Raw genomic sequence first — 11,784 nt, 5'->3', positions numbered from 1 at the left:
GGTTCTCTCAGAGCACCACCTCTTTCATTAAAAACCAGAGGTTCTCTCAGAGCACAACCTCTTTCCCCTGTGCTTATTTTAATCATACAGTTCTAGTTACTAGTCTCTCTCACTGGTCTTACTGGTCAATTTCTATTTAATATGACCGCCTACATACTGTTAGTCTTACTGGTCAGTATGTACAGTACAGTACAGTCACTGTTTCACTGGTCAGACCTGCTCTTTTTAATCATACAGCACTTCTAGTTTCTTACTGCTAAATCCTAGCCTGGTCAAGCAGACTGTGAGCTGTCGCTTAATCCGCTTGGTTTCACAAGGTCCTTCTCTTTATAGTCAGACAGTACATTGTCACTGATCAGTCACTCCTGCTTTTTAAACTACATTTTTTTCTTCTTTTTTTTTGTGATAAAGAGGGTCCTATTGTTGTTGTTTTTTCTAATATAATATAAAAAGTACTAGCTACTGTAAGTTATGATATTTGGGGGAATTATTTAGGTGTTTCCTTTCTAAAAAAATAATGATCGGAGGCGTGAATTTATCTACCTCTCTGTATCTCTCTCACTTTCTTTTGCTTTCTTTATCTTTTCCTTTTTTCTTTCTCTCCCTCTTTCTGTTTTTCGCTTTTGCTTTCTCTCCCTCCCTCCCACCCTCCTCTCTCTTACTCTTCATTTCTTACGGGGCAGAGTTAAGCATAAGCGAATAATTAGGTAATTGCCCTCTTGATTGAGCTCAATAGGAAACGTTTCAATTAGGCTAAAACTGCATAGGGAGGAAGTAGGCTCTTACAAAGGGAAACATTCCTTGTCATGCAACTGTCAGCCCCGAGCCCACACCACTCGCTCCAGCACACACACACACACACGGAGACATATACAACAACCTGGATTCAGGGGTTGACGTAAATATAAATCCGTCACACTCCGATTAGTATGATATGTTATGTTTCGTATTGGTGTGTGGATGTCCAACATCCATTTCGTATGATATGTTACGATTTGCAATTCGTACAATATGTGCGAATTTGCAAAATGTATAATATGTTACAAATTCCAATTTTGTTAGCTAGGTGGCTAATGCTAAGGTTAGCTAGGTGGCTAAAGTTAGCTAAACTAGGAGTTAGGGTTATGGATTAAGGTTAGGGTTATGTTAAAGTGTTAAGGTTAGGGGAAGGGTTAGCTAACATTCTAAGTAGTTGCAAAGTAGCTAAAACGTAGTAAATAGTTGCAAAGTTGCTTATTAGCTAAAATGTAAAAGTTGTCCATGATGAGATTCGAACAAGCAACCTTTGGGTTGCTAGACCCAACCACCCCGACCAACCACCCTACTTTAGTTTTTTCTTGAAGTAACATTGTCTTATGTAACCATACCAAACATAACATATCATACTAATTTGAGTGTCTCGGATTTACATTTACTATGTTATGTCTAGCCTATGAGACCAGGCTGTGTACACACACGTGCGCACGCGCGCGCACACACAGACCTGAGCCCACACCACGAGCCAGGCTTAACTGGATACCAGAAGAGGAAACGCTGGGGAGAAAAAATTTGCTTGTTTCGGACTGGGGGAAAAAAGACATGAGGAGGAGGGGATGTAGGGGTGGAGAGAGGGATGAGGGGAGGTGGAAGAGAGAGACAGCAAGAAATGATTGCAGTAATTATAGCTATATTTAAACAGGACTTATCTTCTCTCTGGTTGCATCCCAAATGGCCAAAAGTAAAAAGTAGTGCACTATAAAAAGTAGTGCACTTTAAAGAGAATAGTGTGCCATTTGAGACGTTGCCTCTCTGATTTGCTGGTGATCCCCTGCCCAGATAAGACAGAGGTCTTGGACCGCCCAGCCTCGCCGCCTGTAACAAATTACAACCTCCCAGCCATAGAAGAGACGGACGCAGTTCCTGAACAACGAGGGAAAGAGAGAGAGATTTAAAGGAGGACGAGAAAGAGTGAAAGGGGCTTTGCATTTGGAAGGATTTAGTAAAAGAGTGTGCCCTTACTGAAAAATCTTAATCCGAGGCCTGGGTTTGGATTTGGATTCCCATGCTAACCCAACTCCTCTGCCTTAAAGGGGAACTGCACCCGCTGATTTGCCTTAGTTTTTTGGCTTGCTCCTCAAGAAATGTTGGCGACCATGACAGGCTTGGGAGTGTGGTTTGATGTGGGTGTTTCTTGGGTGTGTCCTTGCCACCAACAAGACACAACCAATCTGTCAGACCCTTGCCCGCAGCTGTTTCCCCCCACTCAAACACAACAAACAAACCTCCTGCAGGTTGAGTTCAATAACTACAGGCAGATGTATGATGAGATGCCGGAGGAAGCTTTGAATAGGTCAGTAGCCTACAGAGTAATATGAAAAGAATGCAATTGCTGAATTTATGTAGATATTCTAAACTGTGTTTTGATAACTTTCAAATGTAGTAACCGTCCAAATGTAGTAAACAACCCTTTACATAATATCATAGAAGCAGTGCTCTGATAATATAACAATGTGCACCTTTCACCTTTCATTGTCATTCCCAGCCGATACAGATACTGTACCTATTGTCATTTTGTCTGGTGGTAATGGGGCTACCTTGGCAAACGTGGTCATTCCCTGATCCTGGTTGTCACGATCGTCTACCAATGAGGAGGACCAAGGCGCAGCGTTGAATGTGAACATATTATTTAATAAATGATCACACGACCAAAACGATGACGTGACAGTCAATGGTCAATAAACAAACCAAACACGAACAAAATCCCACAAACCCGAATGAAAAACAGACAGTTTAAATATGGCTCCCAATCAGAGACAACCCACGACAGCTGACACTCGTTGCCTCTGATTGGGAGTCACTCTGGCCAACATAGAAATAAACACCCATAGATCTACACACCCTGGCTCAACATAACAGTGTCCCCAGAGCCAGGGCGTGACAGTACCCCCCCCTAAAGGCGCGGACTCCGACCGCGTCAACCAAAACCCACAGGGGAGGGACCGGGTGGGCACTCCGCCTAGGCGGCAGATCCGGCTCCGGGCCTGATCCCCGCTCCCTCTCCAACCCCCCAAAGTACCCCTGGTCCGGTCTGGCCCCGCTGGCCGGAGCTGGACTGCACACTGGTGGAGCGGATTGCTCTAGCTCCGGCGTGAAGCATCTGACCGGTGCCGGACCAGCCACCGGTGGAACAGGCACGGGCCGTGCCGGACTGACGACGCACACCACTGGCTTGGTGTGGGGAGCAGGAGCGGGCCGGGCTGTCGAAGCGCACCCCTGACTTGGTGCGGGGAACAGGCACGGGCCGTGCCAGACTGACGACGCACACCACTGGCTTGGTGTGGGGAGCAGGAGCGGGCCGAGCCGGGCTGTCGAAGCGCACCCCTGACTTGGTGCGGGGAGCAGGAACGGGCCGGACTGGGCTGGCGACGCGCACCGTAGACTTGGTGCGAGTGGCAGGAACAGGCCGGACCGTACTGGGAACACACACCACTGGCCCTACGTGGGGATCAGGAACAGGCCGGACCGGACTGGCAACACACGCCAGTACCTCTCGCCGTGCCTCTACATCCTCCCTCCCCCCTGGTGACCAGTGACTCCCGTAACCTGGCGGCCTCCTGCTGCCCCGTCGTCCACGGCGTTAGCCCCCCCCTAAAAATGTTCTGGGCGTCTCCCCTACCCGTGGACCAGGTCTCCATGTCCCTCGCCAGCCTTTCGCCCTTCTGCCACAAGGTCAAGCCCTTCTCTTCCTCACTCGGCTTGACCCAGTCGAGGAGGCGAAGGAGATCTGTTAGGGATCTCCCTGGCGATGGCTCCTGGACACGCTGCTTGGTCACATCTTGGTGGGATTTTCTGTCACGATCGTCTACCAATGAGGAGGACCAAGGCGCAGCGTTGAATGTGAACATATTATTTAATAAATGATCACACGACCAAAACGATGACGTGACAGTCAATGGTCAATAAACAAACCAAACACGAACAAAATCCCACAAACCCGAATGAAAAACAGACAGTTTAAATATGGCTCCCAATCAGAGACAACCCACGACAGCTGACACTCGTTGCCTCTGATTGGGAGTCACTCTGGCCAACATAGAAATAAACACCCATAGATCTACACACCCTGGCTCAACATAACAGTGTCCCCAGAGCCAGGGCGTGACACTGGTGCAGAATATACAGGGTTCTCCTTCCTCATACTGACTGATACCATTCAATTCAATAATTTAAAAAAAGACAATACAAGTAAAAGTTGTCTAGTAAAATTGTAATGCCGAGTGCCAGGTCTCCATAATTTTATTTTGTATAGATTTTTATTTTTTTGTCATTTAGCAGACGCTCTTATTCAGAGCGACTTACAGTTAGTGAGTGCATACATTATTATTATTATTATTATTATTATTATTATTATTTTATTCTTTTATTTTTTTCATACTGGCCCCCCGTGGGAATCGAACCCACAACCCTGGCGTTGCAAACGCCATGCTATATCAACTGAGCTACATCCCTGCCGGCCATTCCCTCCCCTACCCTGGACGACGCTGGGCCAATTGTGCGCCGCCCCATGGGTCTCCCGGTCGCGGCCGGTTACGACAGAGCCTGGATGTCTCCATCCAGAGACATCAGTATCAAACCCGTCTGTCATCTTGCAAGTCTTCATGTGCTGGCTCCATACATGTTTCTGTGAACACACATTTTTCCGTGAATCTACACATAGTCACTGTTCTATTACCAATAGCAGTTAGGATGGGTAATATCCGACACACAAACAGGTACTATGTTGAAGTTTGAACAGGTCAGATAAAACCTACCCAATTATGGTCTCCCCATCAAACGACAGACTGCCATCTGTCAAAAGCTTCTCCAGACCATCTGTAGAAATAGGCAGAGTTGAGGCAGAGTTCATCAGTGACACATAGAATGAAAAAGGTGTTGCTATTACTGGATGTGTTGAGTGCCAGGTCTCTCTGCGTCTCATGCATCTGTGAACACATACACATACTCACTGTTCTATTACCAATGGTTAGCTGATAGCTGATATCTGACACACAAATATATGCTATGGATAAAAGTTTGAACTAGTCAGAACAAACATACCTAATTCTGTTCTCCCCATCAAAGACCGTTGGTTAGCAGGCAAGAGGTGAAGCTGGAAGTGAGGTCTTTGCCAGCACCCAATTGATGGGCATACCAGCGTAGATCAGCCCCTGGCCCCTTATCAAAGATACTGGTCGGTCACTCACACACACACAGAGCACTGATTACATAATCAATGGTGGTTATGATTAGCCTGGTGGAACCAACCTGATCGCTGCGTTGACCTTTCTATTTCACTTCAGATATCATAAAATGTGAAGTGAAATAGAATGGTGAACACAGCTATCAGACTGTTCCACCAGGCTATGTTATGCCCTGGACATTATATGCATCTAAAAAGTAGACAATAAGCAACAAATAATGTTAGTTAACCCAATTGTGAAACAAAATGTATGTCATCAAATGTATCATGCAGTGGGTTACCTTCTGTATTTGTACAAATGATGAGCCTGTGAAAGCTGTTTCCGCTGAAAGGTGAAGATTGCTGGCCGGAAACTTGCCAACATGGCTGAATGTTTTATTCATAGGAATGCTCACAGCAAGGGCATGTCTGCATGATGCTGATGAGGGCCCCCTTGCTGGTCTTCTCTATGCTGCATGTTCGGCTGCAAACTTGACATCTCTCGAACAACTGCAGCAGGCAAACGTATGAGGTGGTGTTGACTGGGAGGGCCTGTGACAGATATAATAGACAGCCAAGTGGTAAATTGCATTTGGTTCTAAAGAAAGGACAAAGCTTTTTGCTAATGCACATCACAACCGAAATGACTCTGCTAGTTCTATCTGTTTGGCTGGTGAATTAGCCTACTAGTTTATCAAGCCGGGTATCTGCTTGGCTGGGGAATTAGCCTACTAGTTAACAAGCCTGATATTTTTTAATGCAGCCTTTCACATTTCACATAACACACGTTACCTGTCGTTGTTGATGAAGCCGTCTGTGTCATCAGGGTAGTAACTCGGGTTACTATCAGAGGCCTCATGATGGCGTTTCCTTTTCATAGGAGTCGAGGGAGACTCTGGCAACAACAGAGGAGGTGTCACAAGGGTACTTGTGTCGCGTGACACTTTTATTCTGAGTTCTTGCCTGACATGCTGTGAGTTAATTAAATTATTTTTGGAGGTTGCTAAACCATTGCAATCACATTGCTGGACATGTTATGATACCCACCTTTTGCTCGTTCTGGTAGGTCACGACATCTGTTCATAACAACTGTGCACTTTGTCTAACAGAAAAACAGGGTCAACCATTGTCATCATCCCTCAATTATAAACATAGCTCGAGAAATAACGGTATCTCGTTTGGAAGCTAACCCCACCGCCACCATGGGGCACTCTGTTCACAATGTTGACATCAGCAAACCGCTCACTCACACGATGCCATACACGGTGTCTGCCATCTGCCCGGTACAGTTAAAACCGGGATTCATCCGTGAAGAGCACACTTCTCCAGCGTGCCAGTGGCTATCGAAGGTGAGCATTTGCCCACTGAAGTCAGTTACGATGCCAAACTGCAGTCAGGTCAAGACCCTAGTGAGGACTACGAGCACGCAGATGAGCTTCCTTGAAACGGTTTTTGACAGTTTGTGCAGAAATTCTTTGGTTGTGCAAACCCACAGTTTCATCAGCTGTCCGGGTGGCTGGTCTCAGATGATCCTGCAGGTGAATAAGCCAGATGTGGAGGTCTTGGGATGGCGTGGTTACACGAGGTCTGCGGTTGTGAGACCGGTTGGACGTACTGCCAAATTCTCTAAAACGACGTTGGAGGCGGCTTATGGAAGAGAAGTTAACATTAAATTCTCTGACAGCTCTGGTGGACATTCCTGCAGTCAGCATGCCAATTGCACACTCCCTCAAAACTTGAGACATCTGTGGCACTGGGTTGTGTGACAAAACTGCACATTTTAGAGTGGCCTTTTATTGTCCCCAGCACAAGGTGCACCTGTGTAATGACCATGCTGTTTAATCAGCTTCTTGATATGCCACACCTGTCAGGTGGATGGATTATCTTGGCAAAGGAGAAATGCTCACTAACAGGGATGTAAATGAATGTGTGCACAAAATTGGAGAGAAATACGCTTTTTGTGCCTATGGAACATTTCGGGGATCTTTATTTCAGCTCATGAAACACTTTACATGTTGCGTTTTATATTTTTGTTCAGTGTACATAACCAGATACATAACCAGCAGTCTATGGTCTAGCTACCATTATGCTCGCCACCACTGGGGACCAATGAACTCCAACCACCTATTCCGCATGATAGGGTCTTTCGGCAGGGCATGCGAACCATAGTTTTGGGCTTTCTGTATAGGGATTTTCAATATCAAATGGCCGTGATCCTTTGAACGTGTTGGGGGCGATGAAACAACGAAGCCCCATTCAATAAAGGGAAGCGAAGTGGGTGGAGGGGCAATTTGCACATGGAGCTTGGCAATAGAAGGCATCATTTGTTGACATAATTCTAATCCAAACCCAACCTTAATTTACTCGTTGTGACGCAATGAGGTTCCAAACTTCGTTTAGATGAGACTGACTTTATGACCAAAATGATCCTAGTTACACTTTGTAGTCAATTTTGACACTAGAATAGTTTTTTCTGACTCCTATCGATGCCACATAGTCCGTTTTCAAAGGGATTATTAGTTTTTTTGGGGCAGTAGCTATTTAAATCCTGATGGAGGTGCAATGACGGCTTGTAACTGCTGCCTTCCCCTCTGTCATCACTCTGACCTCTGCTGTTTAGTGCTGCCTTGTGATTAAATATATGTGTATGTATTAGAGTGCACCTATTTAGCAGGCATTGCAGAGTGAGGTCTTACAGGGGCAGAGCTCTCTGGGTTGTGTGTGTGTGTGTGTGGACCGGCATTAGCAGCAGTGGGGTGTGTATATCTGTAGAGGCAGCTACTCTGAGTTGTGAGTGAGAGGAGAGGAGAGGATGCTCTGGCCTGTGCTCCTTCAAGCCACACACACTCTAAACAAACATTATGTGACCGACCGGCTTCTTTCGTGCTATGAAATTGTGTTTTTTACATTGGATAAAAGTAGAGTCTCAGAGCTAGAAAATTGTATATCATACACTACAGAAGAGGAACAATGGGAAAGTAATTCTGCTTTGAAAGTTGATAAACTTGAAACCCCACTAAAAGTAGTAGTAAAAATACACTTTATCTAGTCCTTGGCCTATATCCTAATCTGACTTTGGTGCAAGTCATGTTGTTCTTCACATTACCGTCTCTGGTAAACACACACTATATCAAATATAATGAAAGGTGTAAACGGTTCAATGAAATGATTACTTCCATAGTGGAGTCTTTAGTTTAGACATGTAGCTAGCTAAACAATGAACCATAATCCCAACTCATACTAACATGCACCATGCATAAATCTGCAGGTAGCTAAAGCTAACCAATTAGGTTCAATGGTAGCTAGCTAGCTAACATTAGGCTTTAACTAGTAATGCAAATGGATTTCTGAGATACAAATAACATTACTACACAGATCATACATGTGACGTTAGCTAGCGAGCCAGCCAGCTAACGTTAGCTAGCTAACTACACTATATATACAAAAGTATGTGGACACCCCTTCAAATGAGTGGATTCTGCTATTTCAGCCACACCCATTGCTGACAGGTGATAAAATCGAGCACACAGGCATATATTATATTATTATTATCTCCATAGACAGACATTGGCAGTAGAATGGCCTTACTGAAGAGCTCAGTGACTTTCAATGTGGCACAGTCATAGGACGCAACCTTTCCAACAAGTCAGTTCATCAAATGTCTGCCCTGCTAGAGCTGCCCCGGTCAACTGTAAGTGCTGTTATTGTGAAGTGGAAATGTCTAGGAGCAACAACAGCTCAGCCGCAAAGTGGTAGGCCACACAAGCTCACAGAACATGACCGTCGAGTGCTAAAATGCGTGGCGTTTAAGAATCGTCTGTCCTCGGTTGCAACACTCACTACCGAGTTCCAAACTGCCCCTGGAAGCAACGTCAGCACAAGAACTGTTCGTCGTGGGCTTCATGAAAAGGGTTTCCATGGCAGAGCAGCCGCACACAAGCCTGAGATCACAATGCGCAATGCCAAGCGTCGGCTGGAGTGGTGTAAAGCTCGCCACCATTGGACTCTGGAGCTGTGGAAACACGCTATCTGGAGTGATGAATCACGCTTCACCATCTGGTAGTCCGCCGGACTGTTTTTCATGGTTCGGCTAGGACACTTAGTTCCAGTGAATGGAAATCTTAACTCTACGGCATATAATTACATTCTAGACGATTCTGTGCTTCCAAATGTATGGCATAATTAACAGTTTGGGGAAGGCCCTTCCCCGTGCACAAAGCGAGGTTCATACAGAAATGATTTGTCGAGATCGGTGTGGAAGAACTTGACTGGCCTGCACAGAGCCCTGACCTCAACCCCATCGAACACCTTTGGAATGAATTGGAACGCCGACTGTGAGCCAAGCCTAATCGCCCAACATCAGTGCCTGACCTCAGTAATGCCCTTATGGCTGAATGGAAGTAAGTCCCTGCAGCAATGTTTCAACATCTAGTGGAAAGCCTTCCCAGAAGAGTGGAGGCTGTCATAGCAGCAAAGGGCGGACTAACTCCATATTATTGCCCATGACTTTGGAATGAGATGTTCGATGAGGAGTTGTCCACATACCACACCCCCTCGGGCCTTATTGCTTAAATGTAGCTATACTCTTACCTGTATACATGGATGAACACTTCTCCCTCTCTGTCATGGATGCCATGGTTACCCTTAGTTTGAAGATGTAATCCGGAGACAGGTGTTTTATACAACATCCTTCTGTGTTCTGCTTGCACCGGGCATTCCACTGATTTTAAAAGTCGGTCAACTTCTTCTGTGACAACAACACTGTTGATCGCTGTTTCTTCCCCATCACTGTCATCAGACGACTCTGCAATGTCTGTTTAATTTAAGGCAGCAGTGTTGATAGCAGTAGAAACACTTTTTCAGTACTTCATGACATCTTTTAAAAAAAGCCATGGTAGAAAGGATTATCTACACATACTGAGCATCTCATGTTATAGACAGAAGCGTGCTACATGGCAGACCAATCTGAACTCTTCTCTCGGCATGTCCAGCATTATCTCAGCCAATCGTGGCTAGCGGGAAGGTTCCTGTATTTTTCCATGGCTAAACCAACTAGGCTCGTATTTTAACAATTGTATTCATATTTACAGGTGGCATACACGTTTGTTATTAAGGCACATGAAAGTTCACATGTTCCAGAAGGTATTTCTGCCAAAAAACGCATTTTGATTAAAAAGGGTATATTTTATTAAAATTGCCTCTCCTGTGAAGGTCACATATTCCTATGGGGTACAGTGTGAGAGGTGTGTATATTTGTAGAGGCAGTTTCTCTCTAAGGTTGTGTGTGTGCGTCTGCTAAATGACTAAAATGTAAAATGTAAAAAAAAAAATGTGTTTGTGTGTAGTCTCTGGCCTGTGCTCTCTCCAGCCATGTCCCAGTGGGGCTCAGTGTGGTCAGGAGAGTAAACTGTGGCCTGTATTAATACGCATACTGTGTCTGGCCCACTGAGTGGTTCACCTCTATACACACTCACCCTCTCTTCTTCACACTCTTTCTCACACAGAGGGAGGATCAACTAGGGATTTCTCACACTCTTTCTCTTCTTCTCTCTCGCTTTTTTCCTTTCTGTCTGCCTGTCTGTTTGTCTGTCTGTCCATCCATCTGACCAAATGTCCGTCTGTCCATCTGATTAAGCATCAGGCAACATATCAGTCAATCAATAAAAAAATAATTATAAACCCTTTTTACATCAGCAGTTGTCACAAAGTGCTATACAGATACCCACTCTAAAACCCCAAAGAGCAAGCAATGCAGATGCATCTAGAAAGGCAGGAACCTAGGAAGAAACCTAGAGAGGAACCAGGCTTTGAGGGGTTGCCAGTCTTCTTCTGGTTGTGCCGGGTGGAGATTTTAAAGTTATTGTCCAGTGAAAATCTCAGTTTTAAAAGTTTATATTCTCTTAACTCATACCCAAATAATGTTTTTGACTCATCCTATACTTGTATTTGAGGCCAAAGCATAAATTGGAGAAAACCCCCCCACAAAAACCCCCACCTCAAACTTGTATCTCAAACAGACCATTTAAAAAATGCTTGCTATTTCCTCAGGAGGATGAGCTGACCAATCAACGGTCTACTCGCATTAATATTTGTAATGACCGGTATGTACCTTGAACAGCGCCGGAGAAGATGGCTGCCGTTTTACAGCCCTCTAACCAATTGTACTATTATGTGTGTTTTTCCGCGTTATTTGTAATTTATTTTGTACATAATGTTTCTGCCATCGTCTCTTAAACCAAAAAGAGCTTCTGGATATCAGGACAGCGATTACTCACCTCGCATTGGACGAAGATTTTTTCTTCAACGAGGCGGCCGCGAAGGATATCCTACAGACACCCGACAAGGCCCAGATCCCCGTCATTCGCGTGAGGAAGAGACGGAGATATCGCGGACGCAGATCCGGGTGCCTTGTAAGGATCCGACGGCGAGCGAGTAAACTGCCTCTTCCATCAATCCTATTAGCCAACGTTCAAGATTTTGAGAATAAAATGGATGATTTAAGATTACGGTTATCCTACCAACGGGACATTCAAAACTGTAATATCTTATGTTTCACGGAGTCGTGGCTGAACGACAACAATGATAAC

This window comes from Coregonus clupeaformis, chromosome 29 (genome assembly GCF_020615455.1).
Source record: "Coregonus clupeaformis isolate EN_2021a chromosome 29, ASM2061545v1, whole genome shotgun sequence".
Classification (NCBI taxonomy): domain Eukaryota; kingdom Metazoa; phylum Chordata; class Actinopteri; order Salmoniformes; family Salmonidae; genus Coregonus; species Coregonus clupeaformis.
Note: the sequence above shows the minus strand (reverse complement) of the source record.